Raw genomic sequence first — 13,775 nt, 5'->3', positions numbered from 1 at the left:
TCCACTTTCTGCACCAACATTATTTAAAACAACAGCAACAATGTACCACCTAGCTTTAGGTTTCGGGGAAGTGAAAGCTTGCTCACTACATTGTGAAACTTTAATTTAGGGGCAGATCTAGTGTGATGTAGTGGTTTGAGTGTTGGACTATGACTCTGGAAACCCAGTGGATGATCTTAGGCAAGTCACACTCCCTCAGCCCCAGAGGACAGCAAAGTCAAATCCCTTCTGAACAAATCTTGATGAGAAAACCCAGCAATAGGATTGCACTTAGGATCTCTGTCAGTTGGAAATGACATAAAGGGACACAACAAAAAAAATTTTTTTTGGGGGGGGGGAGAATTTTGGCTGGGAGCCTCTGGGAGGCAGGGGAGATGGAACTGTTTTTGTGGTAGAGAAGGCTCAACATTAACAAGCAGGTTGTTATTAATTTTGCCTACCTGCAGGTACCTGCAGGGGGAGAATAAATTATTCTTCCAATCAATTATCACTTTGACATCTTTAAATATGAAGATTCTTACAAGCACAATGCGTACATTAAGAAGTACCTTTCATGTGTTCAGTATCCCTTACTCTCAAGTAAATGGGCCCAGGGTAGAAAGAGTCTACTCTAGAACAATAGCTTTCTTACTATTTTACTATTTTATTATTTCTTTGTTCTTGATTATTTAGTACACTTCTGATTGAAGATGTTTGACTACATGGGTGCCTTGGTGTCCCAATTATGCCTGATCATTTCAGGGTACTCAGCCTCACCACCACCCAGCCTAGGCTCCCCCGCCTCTGCCCTTCAGGGGTCCTTACTGGGGGGAACACACTAGCAAAAAAGGAGGGGTGGGATAAACAAAAACAAAAACCCTTAGAAATGGTCTGAAGTTCACCTTTGATTTTAAAAAACTGCATTTCTTATTTTAAGCAGTGTAAAAGCACCAGATCCTTTCTGATATTGAAAGCTAAGCAGGGTCAGCCCTGGTGAGTACTTGAATGACAAACTGCCAATTAATAACACGTTCTGTAGGTTACACTTTGGAGATAGGAACTGGCAAAACCACCTCTGACTTTTTCTTGCTGAAGAAAACCCTATGAAATTAATGGGGTCAGCATAAGTCAGCATTCTAGAGACAGTTCTCACTAAGATCTCGAATGACCTTTTACGGGCCAAGGCTAATGGCCTTTATTCTGTTCTCATCCTTCTTGATTTGTCTGCAGCCTTTGAGACTGTTGATCACTGTCTTCTAGTTGATATACTCTCTGACTTTGGGTTCTCAGACTCTGTTCTCGACTGGTTTAGATCTTATTTGTCAAACAGATCTTTTGCAGTGGTCACAGGTGGTCAAACTTTGTCCTCTGTTCCCTTATCTGTTGGAGTTCCCCAGGGCTCTGTTCTGGGTCCCCTACTGTTCTCTCTACACACTGTCCTTAGGTAAACTCATCAGCTCTTTTGGTTTTTCCTACCATCTGTACGCCAATGACACCCAGTTGTATCTTTCCACCCCTGACGTTTCTTCAAGGCTTGAACAGCAAGTTTCATCTTGTCTCACAGCTGTCTCGCAGTGGATGCGCCATCGGCGTTTGAAGCTCAACATGTCCAAGACGGAGCTCCTTGTCTTTCCTCCTAAGTCCACTCTTCAACACTCCTTTTCTGTCTCTGTGGAGAACATTTCTATTCAACCAGTCCTGCAAGCCCGCAGTCTTGGTTTTATCTTTGATTCTTCTCTGTCATGTATCCCTCAGATCCAGACCACAGCCAAAGCTTGTAGAGTCTTCTTATACAATATTGTAAAAATCCAACCATATCTCTCCGCCTCTACTGCCAATATTCTGGTCCATGCCCTAGTGGTCTCACGACTTGATTACTGTAACAATCTCTTGGCTGGGCTTCCTCTTTCTCACCTCCGTCCTTTAATTTCTGTCCAGCATTCAGCTGCACGCATTATCACATCTGCCCACCGCTCTGACCATCTCTCTCCTTTGTTGGCATCCCTTCACTGGCTCTCCCTCCCTTTCCGTATTCAGTATAAGCTCCTGCTGTCGACGTTTAAAGCCCTCCATGGGCTGGCCCCTCCTTATTTATCAGACCTTCTTTCTCCTCACCTTCCCACTAGGGCCCTCCGTTCTCGTAGTCAGGGTCAGCTGTCCCAGCCCAGGATTTCCTCTGCCCCATCTAGGATTCGCCCCTTTTCACCTGCTGCCCCTCACTCCTGGAACCTTCTTCCCCTGCGAGCAAGGGTCATCACTTCACTAACCAGCTTCAAAATGGAGTTGAAGACCATCCTGTTCAGAGAAGCATTCCCAGACATTGCGTGATTATCATTTGCTATTTGATGTTCTTTTTTGTTGCCTGTTTTATTGAACCATTTCCTATACTGCTATGTATTTTATATGTATTATCCTATTATTTCTTAGATTGTATGCCATAGGCAGGTTTACTGTTATATATTTATTGTTTTTATGTACAGCTCTGTGCAAATCTACAGCACTAAATAAATAAATAAATAAATACTAATAACAACTTGAATATACATGCACTGCATTTTGTCTAAAAAACGATGTGCTGCTCCTGGAGGATTTAGGGAGAGGTTATTCACCTTTTCTAACGTAAAGGGGGCAATTGGGAAGCAATTGGGTTCAGAAAAATAGCCCGGAGGCCACATATGGCTTTAGGATCTCACTTTGACCACTCTTGCTACAGTTGGTCTTAGTAAATGCTACTTACTGTTTCTAAAAGAGAATACTCTTGTGTTTCTCTACAGCTGAATGATCTGTGTTGAAGTTCAGACAAAAATCAACTGAAGAAATTATGAAATCCTTCCCAGTGTTAAGTAGTGTTACTGAGATTTTGCTGTAGGGAACTACAAGAAGGAACAACCAAGTGACTGGCCACAGAGAAACAAGAGAATGGACCTGAGTAGGATCTTCAGCTGTATAGCATATTTTAGTGGTATCATTATTAGTTTTAGATAGAAGAATATGGACACAGCAGCACTTTGACATTATAGTGTTATAGAACTGTAGCTTCATCCCCATCAGGTGCATTTGCAACATGAAATTAAATTCTGTTCTTAATTTAATACAGTCCTTAATTTAATACAGCAAAAGGGTAAAGAGAAAGCCATACTCAAAGAAGAAAGCAGAGATCAGACACTTTATTTAAAAAGCCCTAAATGGCTTGGGACCAAGATATCCAAAAGACTGCCTTCTCCTATGTGATCCTGTCTGGAATCTAAGATCATCAGAAGACATGTTGTATATCCCACCACCCTGTGAGTCTAGGATGGTGGGTATATGTGACAAGGCTTTATAGCAACACTCTAACTGTGGATCTCCCTTCCAAATGAAGTCAGGCTGGTACTATCCCTTCTGACCTGACTTTTTAGTGAGCATTGAAGACTATGTTGTTTTGCACAACTCTTAGCTCCTAAAATTAGGGGTGTCTGTTCTGGCTGCAGAGAAGGGGTGTTTGTATTGTTTTAGATCTATTTTAAAATAACTTTAAGAGGGAGGAGGGAAGAACACAATCTTTTCCTGATGGCAATACAAACAAGGAAGCTCCCCTTCTGTGGTGGGAATGATCAGATGACTTAGGTGATCACACACCAAATTGGCTCTGCCCTTTCCCTACTCCCAATTCCACCAAGATCCCAATTTAAGGGTCAAACCACAAGTTTTAAAAACCTGGTTCTTCCCAAAAACAGCAGAGTAAACTCAAGATTTTTTAAAATCAGTTTAGTGCCTGTAGGCATCAAAAGTGGTTCCACATTGGAAGAAGAGGAATGTTGATTCTTCGAACTGGAGTGGGATGGAAGTAAGGACACATTGGGCCTAAACAAACAGGCCAAAATATAGCTGCGTCAGATCACTTTGGAGGTATGCTGTTTAAATGGCACACAAATCTTTAGACGGAGGCTGGAAGCCGCACCAAAGCTGTGTTCCAGTCCTTAGGACTGGAGCGTGGCTTTGGTATGGCTTCTGGCCTCTTAGGCCAGAATTTAAACAGCATACCTCCAAAGTGACCCAAAGCAGCTTTATTTTGGCCTGTTTGTTTGGACCCATTGTTTAGACTGTGTAGATTCAGCCTCAGAGAAACATTAACTCAGCAGAAGATCTCACAGTGTTATACAGGTTCAGTATCCAAAATGATTGGGACCAGAAATCTTTTGGATTAAAAAAAATGTTTTGGGATACTTGTATAAACAAAACGAGCTATCTTGGAGATGGGACCCAAGTCATGTTTCATTTATGTTTCATATGCACCTTATGCACACAGCTTGAAGGTGTTGTTGTTGTTGTTGTTGTTGTTATTATTTGTATCCTGCTCTTTTCCCACAGCTGGGACTCAGAGTGGCTCAACAATATTAAAAGAACAATATAATTAAAAACACTGAAAGGAGTAAATTAAAAAGGAATTTAATTATTCCAATTATTCCAATTAAGATAATTGTATACACAATACTTTTTAAACAATTTAGTGCATCAAACCAAGTTTGTGTACACTGAACGATCAGAAAACAAAGATGTTATTATCACAGTAACCCACATGGACATGTTTGGATTCTGGAGTGCCTTAGCCTACTGTGTTTAAACATAGATTTATTAAACGAAAAAATTATTTGATTGCTCAGTCTGGGAACCAATGTGATGTAGAGGAGGCAGCATCTGATTTTGAGAAGGAAAACTTGTCTTCCAACTTCTGCTAAAATGTTACACGCCATTGCTGTATTTGCTAAATTGGCCTTTAGCAAACCACCAGAACCCATATGATCTTGCAAGCTAAACAAGAGTTAGCCCTGCTTAGGGTCTAGATTTTGTTCCACATTTTGTCCCGGGTTTTAGTGGACAATTATGGCAACCCTAGCCCTGCTTAGTACTTGAATGGGATATTGTCAATGAGTATCAGGTACTGCAGGCTATGTTTCAGAGGAAGGAACTGGCAAAACCCACCTGTGACTATTCCTTGCCTAAGAAAACCCTGTTAAATTCATTAGATCACCATCTTTCAGCTGATCCACACATAATAACGGCTAGGATAAAAATGGGATTACTCCATGTGCACTTTTCTGAGACTTTGCTAGAAAAGACTCACAGGGTAAATAATTCTCTAAATCATTTAGACCTTTTTTATATAGTTCATTTAATGTTCTAGCTGGAAAAAAGGTGTATATTTATTTCTGTGGGAAGACCCACCCATGCTCTTTGTCCAAATTTCTTCCATGTCAACACCAACACCATTTCCTCAGCAGCATCCAAAAGGTGACACTTCCTACCATGAAAGCTTACAGAACTGCACTAGATTCAACCTCGACAGAACATATACACTCATCAATTACAGCAAAAACCCCCAAAACCTCCACATCCACCTGCTTGGCATTAACAACACTGCAGAATTAATGCAGGCTTCATGCTGTGGAATTCTGGGATTTGTAGTTGTGTGAAATATTTAGCCTTCTCTGTCAGAGAGCTCTAGAGACACAACAAACTCAAAATCCCACAATCCATATCACAGAGCCATGACAAGTTAAAGCAGTGTCAAACTGCATTAATTCTGCAGTGTGGCAACAACCAAGGTGAAATGAGATCTTTTCCATGACTTCTGACTATGGTCACATTTCTTTCCCTGAACTGTTTAGGTTTCTCCCACTCCTCACCCGGGGCATCACTGGGGGGGGGGGGGAACCCCACCAAGTGATACCCTAAATCTCCAAACAGAAATGGTCTGTGGCATTCACCTGCGTCCCTTTAAAATGCTGAAGAGATGCTGTGAGTGGGGCGAAGCTCAGTGTAAAAATAAACAAGAGTCCCTAGGGTTGTGTTTTTTTTAATACATTTAAAATTTAATAAAAAAAACAATTCCATGAAAACAGCACATCTTACCAAATTTCCACAAATATGTACCATTGGCCCTTCATATACACTATATTTTTAATTCACAGATTCAAGCATCCACAGATTGAAAATATTCCAAAATACATAAATTCCACAAAACAAACCTTGATTTTGCCATTTTATGTAAGAGACACCATTGTCTTAAAATGTCATTGTCTTAAAATGGGACTTGAGAATTCACGGATTTTGGTATCCACGGAGGATCCTGGAACCAAACCCCAGGGGATACCAAGGGCCCACTGGACAAGTAAATACAGTTAGGCAGTACATATGGTATTTCAATTTAAAGATATCATTTTAATGTTGCTAGTTGTTTATGTCACAACTACTGCCAGTACATTCGGCGATATACGGGAACTACGATCAGTGGTGTGGTTTCAGCATTGGCTTATGACTCTGGAGGCCAGGGTTTGAACCCGGCCATGTCAACTCCCTGGGTGACCTTGGGCAAGTCACTCTCTCTCAGCCTCAGAGGATGGCAGTGACCAACCCCTTTCTGAAGAAACTTGGCTAAGAAAACCCTGTGATAGTTTTGCCTTAGGTTTGCCATAAGTCGGCATTGACTTGAAAGCACACCACAAGAAGCACAAAAAAACATGAGTGAGGCTTCTGTATGGTGTGGCATGGGAGAAGGCCAATGGAGGGGGAAGGTGACACTGTGGGTTAACACATTGCGCCACTGACCCTCACAACATTTCTGTTGTTATTATTAATAGTACATTATTATTATTAAGCTTTATTTATAGAGCGCTGTAAATTTACACAGCACTTTTCATACAATCAGTTAAAAATAGAATAAAATAAAATAAAGCCTGCCTATGGCGCACAGTCTATAAAAATAATTTAACGTAATAATACACATTAACATTAAATAATAAAATACAGCAGGTCACAAATAAAAAATGAAACCTACAATAACAATTCAAGTGATGCCTTAGGAACGCTTCCCTGAACAGTGCTGATAGGTTTATAGGGATCCCGTTGTGTTGTGGCCAAGGTGCCCAGGCGTCCTACTTTTCCAGGACACGTCCTACATTTCAACCGTCAGGTCCTCCAATTTGAGCATGGCTAAGGAGCACGAATCCACATTTCTGGGGCAGCAATTTTAGCTTTTATTTTGTAAAAAAAGAAATTCCCCTAAAGGTCCTCCTTTTGCAGCCAAGACATCTGCTCACCCTGGTTGTTATTACTGTTGTTGTGTGTGTCAGGAGTTAATGACACCTGGACACACTCCCAACCCCCCCCCCCCAAAAAAAATCCCTCCCACTCAGCCTTTAAATCCTGTGCAGTGCTTTTGAGCGACCCTGAAAAGCACAGGCTTCAAATCCCAGCTTGGTCAAGGGGGGAAACCCACTCGTGTGTGTGTGTATCTGTGAGACAGCTTGGGCGAGGAGTCACACTCTCTCAGCCTCAGAGGCTGGCCATGGCAAGAGCAAATAAAACCTGCCAAGAAAGAAGAGGACTCGGAGGCCAGAGGGACTGCCTTTCCCCCCTCCTAGCCCCAGCATCCCCCATCCTCAGCTCTTCTTCTTACCTTGAGGGGCACTGGGGGAAGCCAGGGAGCCCCTTGCCTGCCTCTGGGCGACCCTGCAGCCGGGCCCCAGCCCAGGCCCCAAGGAGTCCAGTCCCTTCAGGGCGCCGCTGGCTTCCTCATTTCGCCCTCGCTCGCTCGCTCGCTCGCTGCTGGGGCGGTTTCCTCGGCGGCGGCGGCGGCGGCGCCTGGGTTTCAGCTGTTGAGCAGCAGCACTTCCTCGTGCCTCCTTTGCTCAAGACTGGAGGCGAGCCTCTCTCTCTCGCAGAAGGGGAAGGAAGAAGAAGAAGGAGCCAGGCCCAGGAGGAGGAGGAGAGGCTGGGCCAAGCCCAGGGATGAGAGGGCAACCCCAAGTCTCCCTCTCTCTCTCTGGTGACCCTGGGCAAGAAGTCACACTCTCAGCCTCAGGGGAAGGCCATGGCAAACCTCCTCTGAAGGAAACTTGCCAAGAAAACCCCACGACAGGGTCACCATAAGTCAGGAATGACTTGGAAGATGCACAACAAAACAACAACAAAACTGAATGGGACATGGATTTTGGTATCCATGGAGGGTCCTGGAACCAACCCCCAGTGGATACTAAGGTCCCACAGATTCCCCACTCAGCCATGAAATCCACTCAGTGACTTGGGGCAAGTCACACTCTCTCAGCATCAGGGAAGGCCATGGCAACCATCCTTTCCTCTGAACAAATCTTGGCAAGACATTCTCTCTGGCCACCTTCGCTGTCCATGGTTCCTCCAAAGCCTTGTGATCTAGCTGACCTTGGGCAAGTCACACTCTCAGCCTCAGGGGAAGGCCATGGCAAACATCCTCTGAGGAAACTTGCCCAGAAAACCCCTTAGGGCTTACCATAAGTCAGGAACAACTTGGAAGACGCACAACAACAAAACAGAATGGGACTTGAGCATTTTGGTATCCGTGAAGGGTCCTGGAACCAAACCCCAGTGGATACCAAGGTCCCACAGATACCAGGGTTTTATTCTCCATTCGGCCATGAAACCCACTGAGCGACCCTGAGCAAGTGACATTCTCTTGGCCTCAGGAAGGCCATGGCAAACCTCCTCTGAACAAATCTTGCCAAGAAAATCCCAGGGTAAATTCACCTCAGGGTCTTCATAAGTTGGAAATGACTTGAAGGCACACATTCTGAGCATGACTAAGAAGCATGGGTTTATATGCAGAGTGGCCACATGTCCTCACCACAAAGGAGAACATTCCAGAAAAATATGGAGGACATGACCAAATGAAAGCTACAATCACCCCTATAACAGGGTGACCCACTGTCCTCCTCTTCCCAGGACCTGTCCTTCATGTCAGCCTTCTGTCCAGGAAGATTTCCCAAATGGCCTCTGTTGTGAGCATGACTAGGCCTACATTTACATTTATATGTGTGTTTTTAGATTTTATATGTTGTAACGGTCTCCATTTTTCCCGAATGTCCTAAATTTTGCTGTGCCTTGTCCTCCTTTGCAGTCAGGATATCTGGTCACCCTGAATATGCTTCTTACGTTGTGCTCAAAATTGAGGGCATTGTGAAATTCCTCCTGGACAGAAGTCTGAAATATAGGACATGTCTTGGAAAAGGAGGAGATCTGGTCACTGACGATGTCCTAGTTTGGTGGTTGTTGTCTGTCTTCAAATCACGTCTGACTTATGGCAATCCTAAAGGGGTTTTCTTGGCATGTTTTGTTCATAGGATGTTTGCCATGGCCTTCCCTTGAGGTTGACAAATGGTGAAGAGTCTGGAAACCATACCCTATGAGGAATACCTTAGGGAGCTGGGGATGTTTAGCCTGGAGAAGAGAAGGTTAAGAGGTGGTATGATAGCCCTGTTTAAATATTTGAAGGGATGTCGTATTGAGGAGGGAGCAAGCTTGTTTTCTGCTGCTCCAGAGACTAGAATGCTGAGCAATGGATGCAAGCTTCAGGAAAAGAGATTCCGCCTCAACATTAGGAGGAACTTCCTGACAGTAAGGTCTGTTTGACAGTGGAACACACTCCCTCAGAGTGTAGTGGAGTCTCCCACCTTGGAGGTCTTTAAACAGAAGCTGTATGGATATCTGTCGGGGATGCTTTGTTTGAGATTTCCTGCATGGCAGGGAGTTGGACTGGATGGCCTTTGTGGTCTCTTCCAACTCTATGATTCTATGATTCTGTGACTTGCCCAAGGTCACCCAGTGAGTTTCATGGCCCAACTGAGAGTTGAACCCTGGTCTCCAGAGTCATAGGCCAACACTCAAACCACTCCGCCATGCTGGCTTGAGGTTCAAATTACACATTTGACATGCATAGGGAGGGGGAAGTATGCCAACACTGCCATCTTTAAAAATCAGCCAGTTCAGGGTAAGGGTGTAAGAGTCACTGTGGTACATATAGTGATTTGAGCATCGGACTACAACTCTGGAGAGAAGGCTTCAAATCCCTGCTAGGGCATGGAAACCTATTGACAAGTCAAACTCTCTTCTTCCTGTCACAGCATTCGGAGAAATGCTGGCCTCAGAGGAAGACAAAAACAAACTCCTTCTGAACAAATCTTGCCAAGAAAGCCCTCATGATAGGTTTGCCTCAGGGTTGCCTAAGTCAGTCTCTTGATGCCTTCATTGGAAAGGTTGGGGGAAGGGTAGGATTCCTTTGCCAGGGTGCTCTCATTTGTGTGTGTATGCATACACACTTGTGAACTTGTTACAGCTGGAGGCAGGTGAGAAGTACCATCAAGAGAAACTGGCAGCTGCTCTTGCCTTCTGTTTTTCTGAAAGCTGAAACAGGAAGAATGGGATCCATAGCACTGCCTAGAGAGTGAGACCCACCAGGCACTTCTGTTTCCCCACTTTTGCAGCAATGGAGCATTTCGTCATTGAAAGAGAGTAGCCATCTCATCAGTTAGGCTTTCCAGAGTTGTGTGATGAGGATTGTGGGTTCTGTGAGAGATAACAAGTAAAGCAAGGAAAGAGAAAATAGAGACAAAGCCACTAGCACATTTTTATCCCCCCCCCCCCCCCCAAAACGTTGCTAAGCAAAGTCCTTTCTGGTCCATTGCCCAAAGAGAACAGGTGTGCAGGGGGAGGTAGGGAGGAACAGAGACAGAAGAGGCATTTGCTTGCCCTTTGTCATTGCTCACCTTCTCAAGCCTGGTAAAACTTTCTTTGCCTTACCAACCGTGATTGGACAAATATTGGGCATTAAGTTTTGCCAGTCTGGAGAGGGTGAGCAACCACAAAGGGCAAGCAAATGCAACTGGTGACTTTTGTTCCAAGCAGGAAGAGGTGAATACAGTGGTGGAATGAGGTTCCCCTTCCCTACTTACATCATGGTCTCCTGTGAGGACACAGCCTTGCTCTCCCAACACTGGCACTAACACTGGACCATGCGTCACTGGTATAAGGAACAATCACTGCCTCCTCTCACTCTTTTTCTTTCTTTTTCTGGATTGCACAGCTATCTTCCTCCCATGCTGTAAAATTAACATGATGCTAATCCTCCCCAACATGTGTGGTGATGCTACCCATCTCTGAGCCCTGGAAAAATTCCTATCTTCTGCTGTGGTCATAAAAAGACTCTTTGGTACCATTGAAAGGTTTAAAAGACTCAGTCCTGTTCTGGAGAGAATTTGGGAGAGGTCACTGCTGGAGAAGGAAGGGATATCCATCATTCATTGTAGGCAGTTTTCCTCTGAAAACTGTCCAACCTCTGCTGCAACTATACTTTTCAAATATTGTACTTTCATTGGCACCAATGGAGGCTTTTTGAATGCCTGTGTGTGAGAGAGAGAGAGGGAAAGAGAGAGAGAGAGAGAGAATAATAACGTAGTCAGCCACACTGAGGACATTGGTTGCTGCATACAGTTTTGGTTATGGCCTCTCCTACTGCTGTTTTCCAGTGCTTTTCCAGGGCCAATCTGGCCAAAAAGGATCCCCCAGCCCAGTTCAGATAAGACCATGTACCCAATGAATTCTGCCAAAGTGACTAAAGAGGGGAAGCAAGAGAGAGAGAGATTCTATGTACAACAGTGTTAACTCTAGGAGTACTTTGAACCTGTTGATTGGTAATATTACCTTTTTCCTGGAATATTTTTCCCCTAGTAAATGGAGGTTTTCTCACAGTTCCACCACAGATGCAAATAATTGACTGATAAATATCTGTTTTTATTTTTTATCTGTTTCTGTCTTTTTCACTATGTTTTAATTGTGTATATTAGTAGTTTGTTTTAATCTTGTAGTGTTTTTTTCTGAGCATTAATTTAATTGTCTTTAAACTTGTGTATGAATATTTTTTAAAAACTATACCGTGTCTTTAAAATGTCTGTGAGCTGGCTTGGATTCTGTTTAGGGAGAAAAGTGGGATATAAATAAAAATAAAAATAAAAACATCCTTATGCATCTGAGGAAGTAGACTTTAGTCTAGGAAAGCTCATGCTGCCAACTTCTTTCTTTCAGTTAGTCTGAAAGGCGCTACAAGATCTCTCTACATACGAAAAACAACCTCGTCAACATTCTGGATAACTATGATGGGAAATCTGGGATATTTTCATTGGCATTAAATAATATCTGTCAATTAGTTTATATGTAGTTTCCCTAGATTGTGAGATATTGATTTGAAGGGTGTCATCTTCCATAAAACACAGTTGGCCTTCTGTATCCATAGATTCTGCATTCACAGATTCAAAAAACCACAACTTGAAAATATTCCTATATCTAATCCAAAAAGAAAGTATTAAGGGTTTTCACCATTTTAATAAATAAATAAATAATAAAACTTTTATTTTTATCCCACTTTTCTGTGACGAGACTATCAAAGTAGCTCACAACACATTAAAATATCCACATTCAACATTATGTCCCAAATCCCCCTCTTAAAACAGGATTAAACATGATACAATTAAAATTGGAGATTAAAATACCATATAAAGGATGGCATTTTGCTACAACATTGTATATAATGGTACTCAAGCATCCATGGATTTCAGTATTCACAGGGGTACTGAAATACTGAAGGGCCTACTGTATTCTAATTAACATCACTAATATCATGCATCAAATCCTGTGTCCACTAACCTTTTAACCCTTGTAGTCTGGAGTATCTGTTAGAGAGTAGTTAATTGTCAATAATAGATACTAACCCTTTAGCCAGATGTATTAAGATGCTAGTGTTGTTATGTGAATGGTAGTGAATGGTAGGTTAGCCTTTTTACTTCTGTATGCTTGAGAAAATGTAAGATTAATGAATTAATGTAATTGAATAATTCTGTACCAAGACCTCACTTATTTTTGAAGTTTTCCTGTTATTCGTTGTCTAGATATGCCTATATTTTGTGGGAGGGAAATCTAATCTATACTTGCCAGAAGCTTCCCATTTACGATATCTTCATGACAGAATAAAGAATGTATGATAACGGGTATAAAAGGAGAAATGTGGAATTTGCTTATTCCATGCTGTTATAAAAGGTTGCAGAAAGGGGATGCCTGTGGTGTTAATGGTGTTTCTTATTTTCTTTTCTTTTTTTAAGAAAAAATGTTTTAAAGTCTGGATCAGCTACTAATTCCACCTGGACCCAGTGTTTATCTTTATCCTTGTTAATTAGCAGGAGGAGCTGTCTAAATTGAAATGAATAATATTAATATATAGATCTATCTGGAATCTCTGTGTTGGCTACTGTGAATTCCCACAATATGAGGGCATTCCCAGCCACTCCTTCCACCAAAGGTGTATGTGGAGAAAATGAAAAGTAGATTGTGCAAGATCTGCCTGGCTGTCATTTCCAAGTTTCTCAATATGGAGAATTCTCACCTAGCAGGTTAAGTCAGTTCCGTTCTTTGATGTTGTGTAACAGTAATTTGGAAAGTTAAGAGGAGGACAAATCTGTAGGAAATAAACTGTTTGGGATAGGGAGACTGGGAAACCAAATGCATGTCTGTTATGTCTACAGAAAATTGTCTCCACAACGTAAGATGTTACTCAGGCATAGGCAACATATAATAACATAATGTTAATGAACCACTCATCTGTAGAATGTATGTCCTGTATGGTACTTCTAACATTTTCATCAAGTACATTTGCCTTTTCTCAGTTATGCACAGCTTTGCAGCTCACAAACAGATGTTTCCCCTCACTGTACCTAACCCAATTGAGAATTCACTCAGCAAGAGCAGTTTAGGTGATATGCTTTAGTGGGCACACAGTATTGCATTTACTGACATTTGGATTCCATCCACTATCACACAGGCTACTGTCTAAATGTTGTGGTGTTTCAAGTGCCACAAATTAGTTACAGTTAAGGAGACACAGCCTTTTTGAACAGGAGGCTTTTTTGCTGAATCCCACAGATCCAAAAGTTTGAAAGAAACAAATGCATTGGTTCTCA

The 13,775-nt window shown here is 42.5% G+C and overlaps 1 protein-coding gene across 1 annotated transcript in view; it reads right to left on the bottom strand.

Moving 5' to 3' along the window:
• The window catches only part of SYK (spleen associated tyrosine kinase), a 54,649-nt gene extending 46,998 nt beyond the window's left edge, over positions 1-7,651 (bottom strand). Inside the window, 1 exon segment of the mRNA XM_042453209.1 lies at positions 7,418-7,651. The gene's annotated coding sequence lies outside the window, so the exon portion shown is untranslated.
• Positions 7,652-13,775: the final 6,124 nt, after the last annotated feature.

The sequence above is a fragment of the Sceloporus undulatus genome, chromosome 2 (genome assembly GCF_019175285.1).
Source record: "Sceloporus undulatus isolate JIND9_A2432 ecotype Alabama chromosome 2, SceUnd_v1.1, whole genome shotgun sequence".
In the NCBI taxonomy this organism is placed as follows: domain Eukaryota; kingdom Metazoa; phylum Chordata; class Lepidosauria; order Squamata; family Phrynosomatidae; genus Sceloporus; species Sceloporus undulatus.
This window is presented reverse-complemented; position numbering and strand designations above follow the sequence as displayed.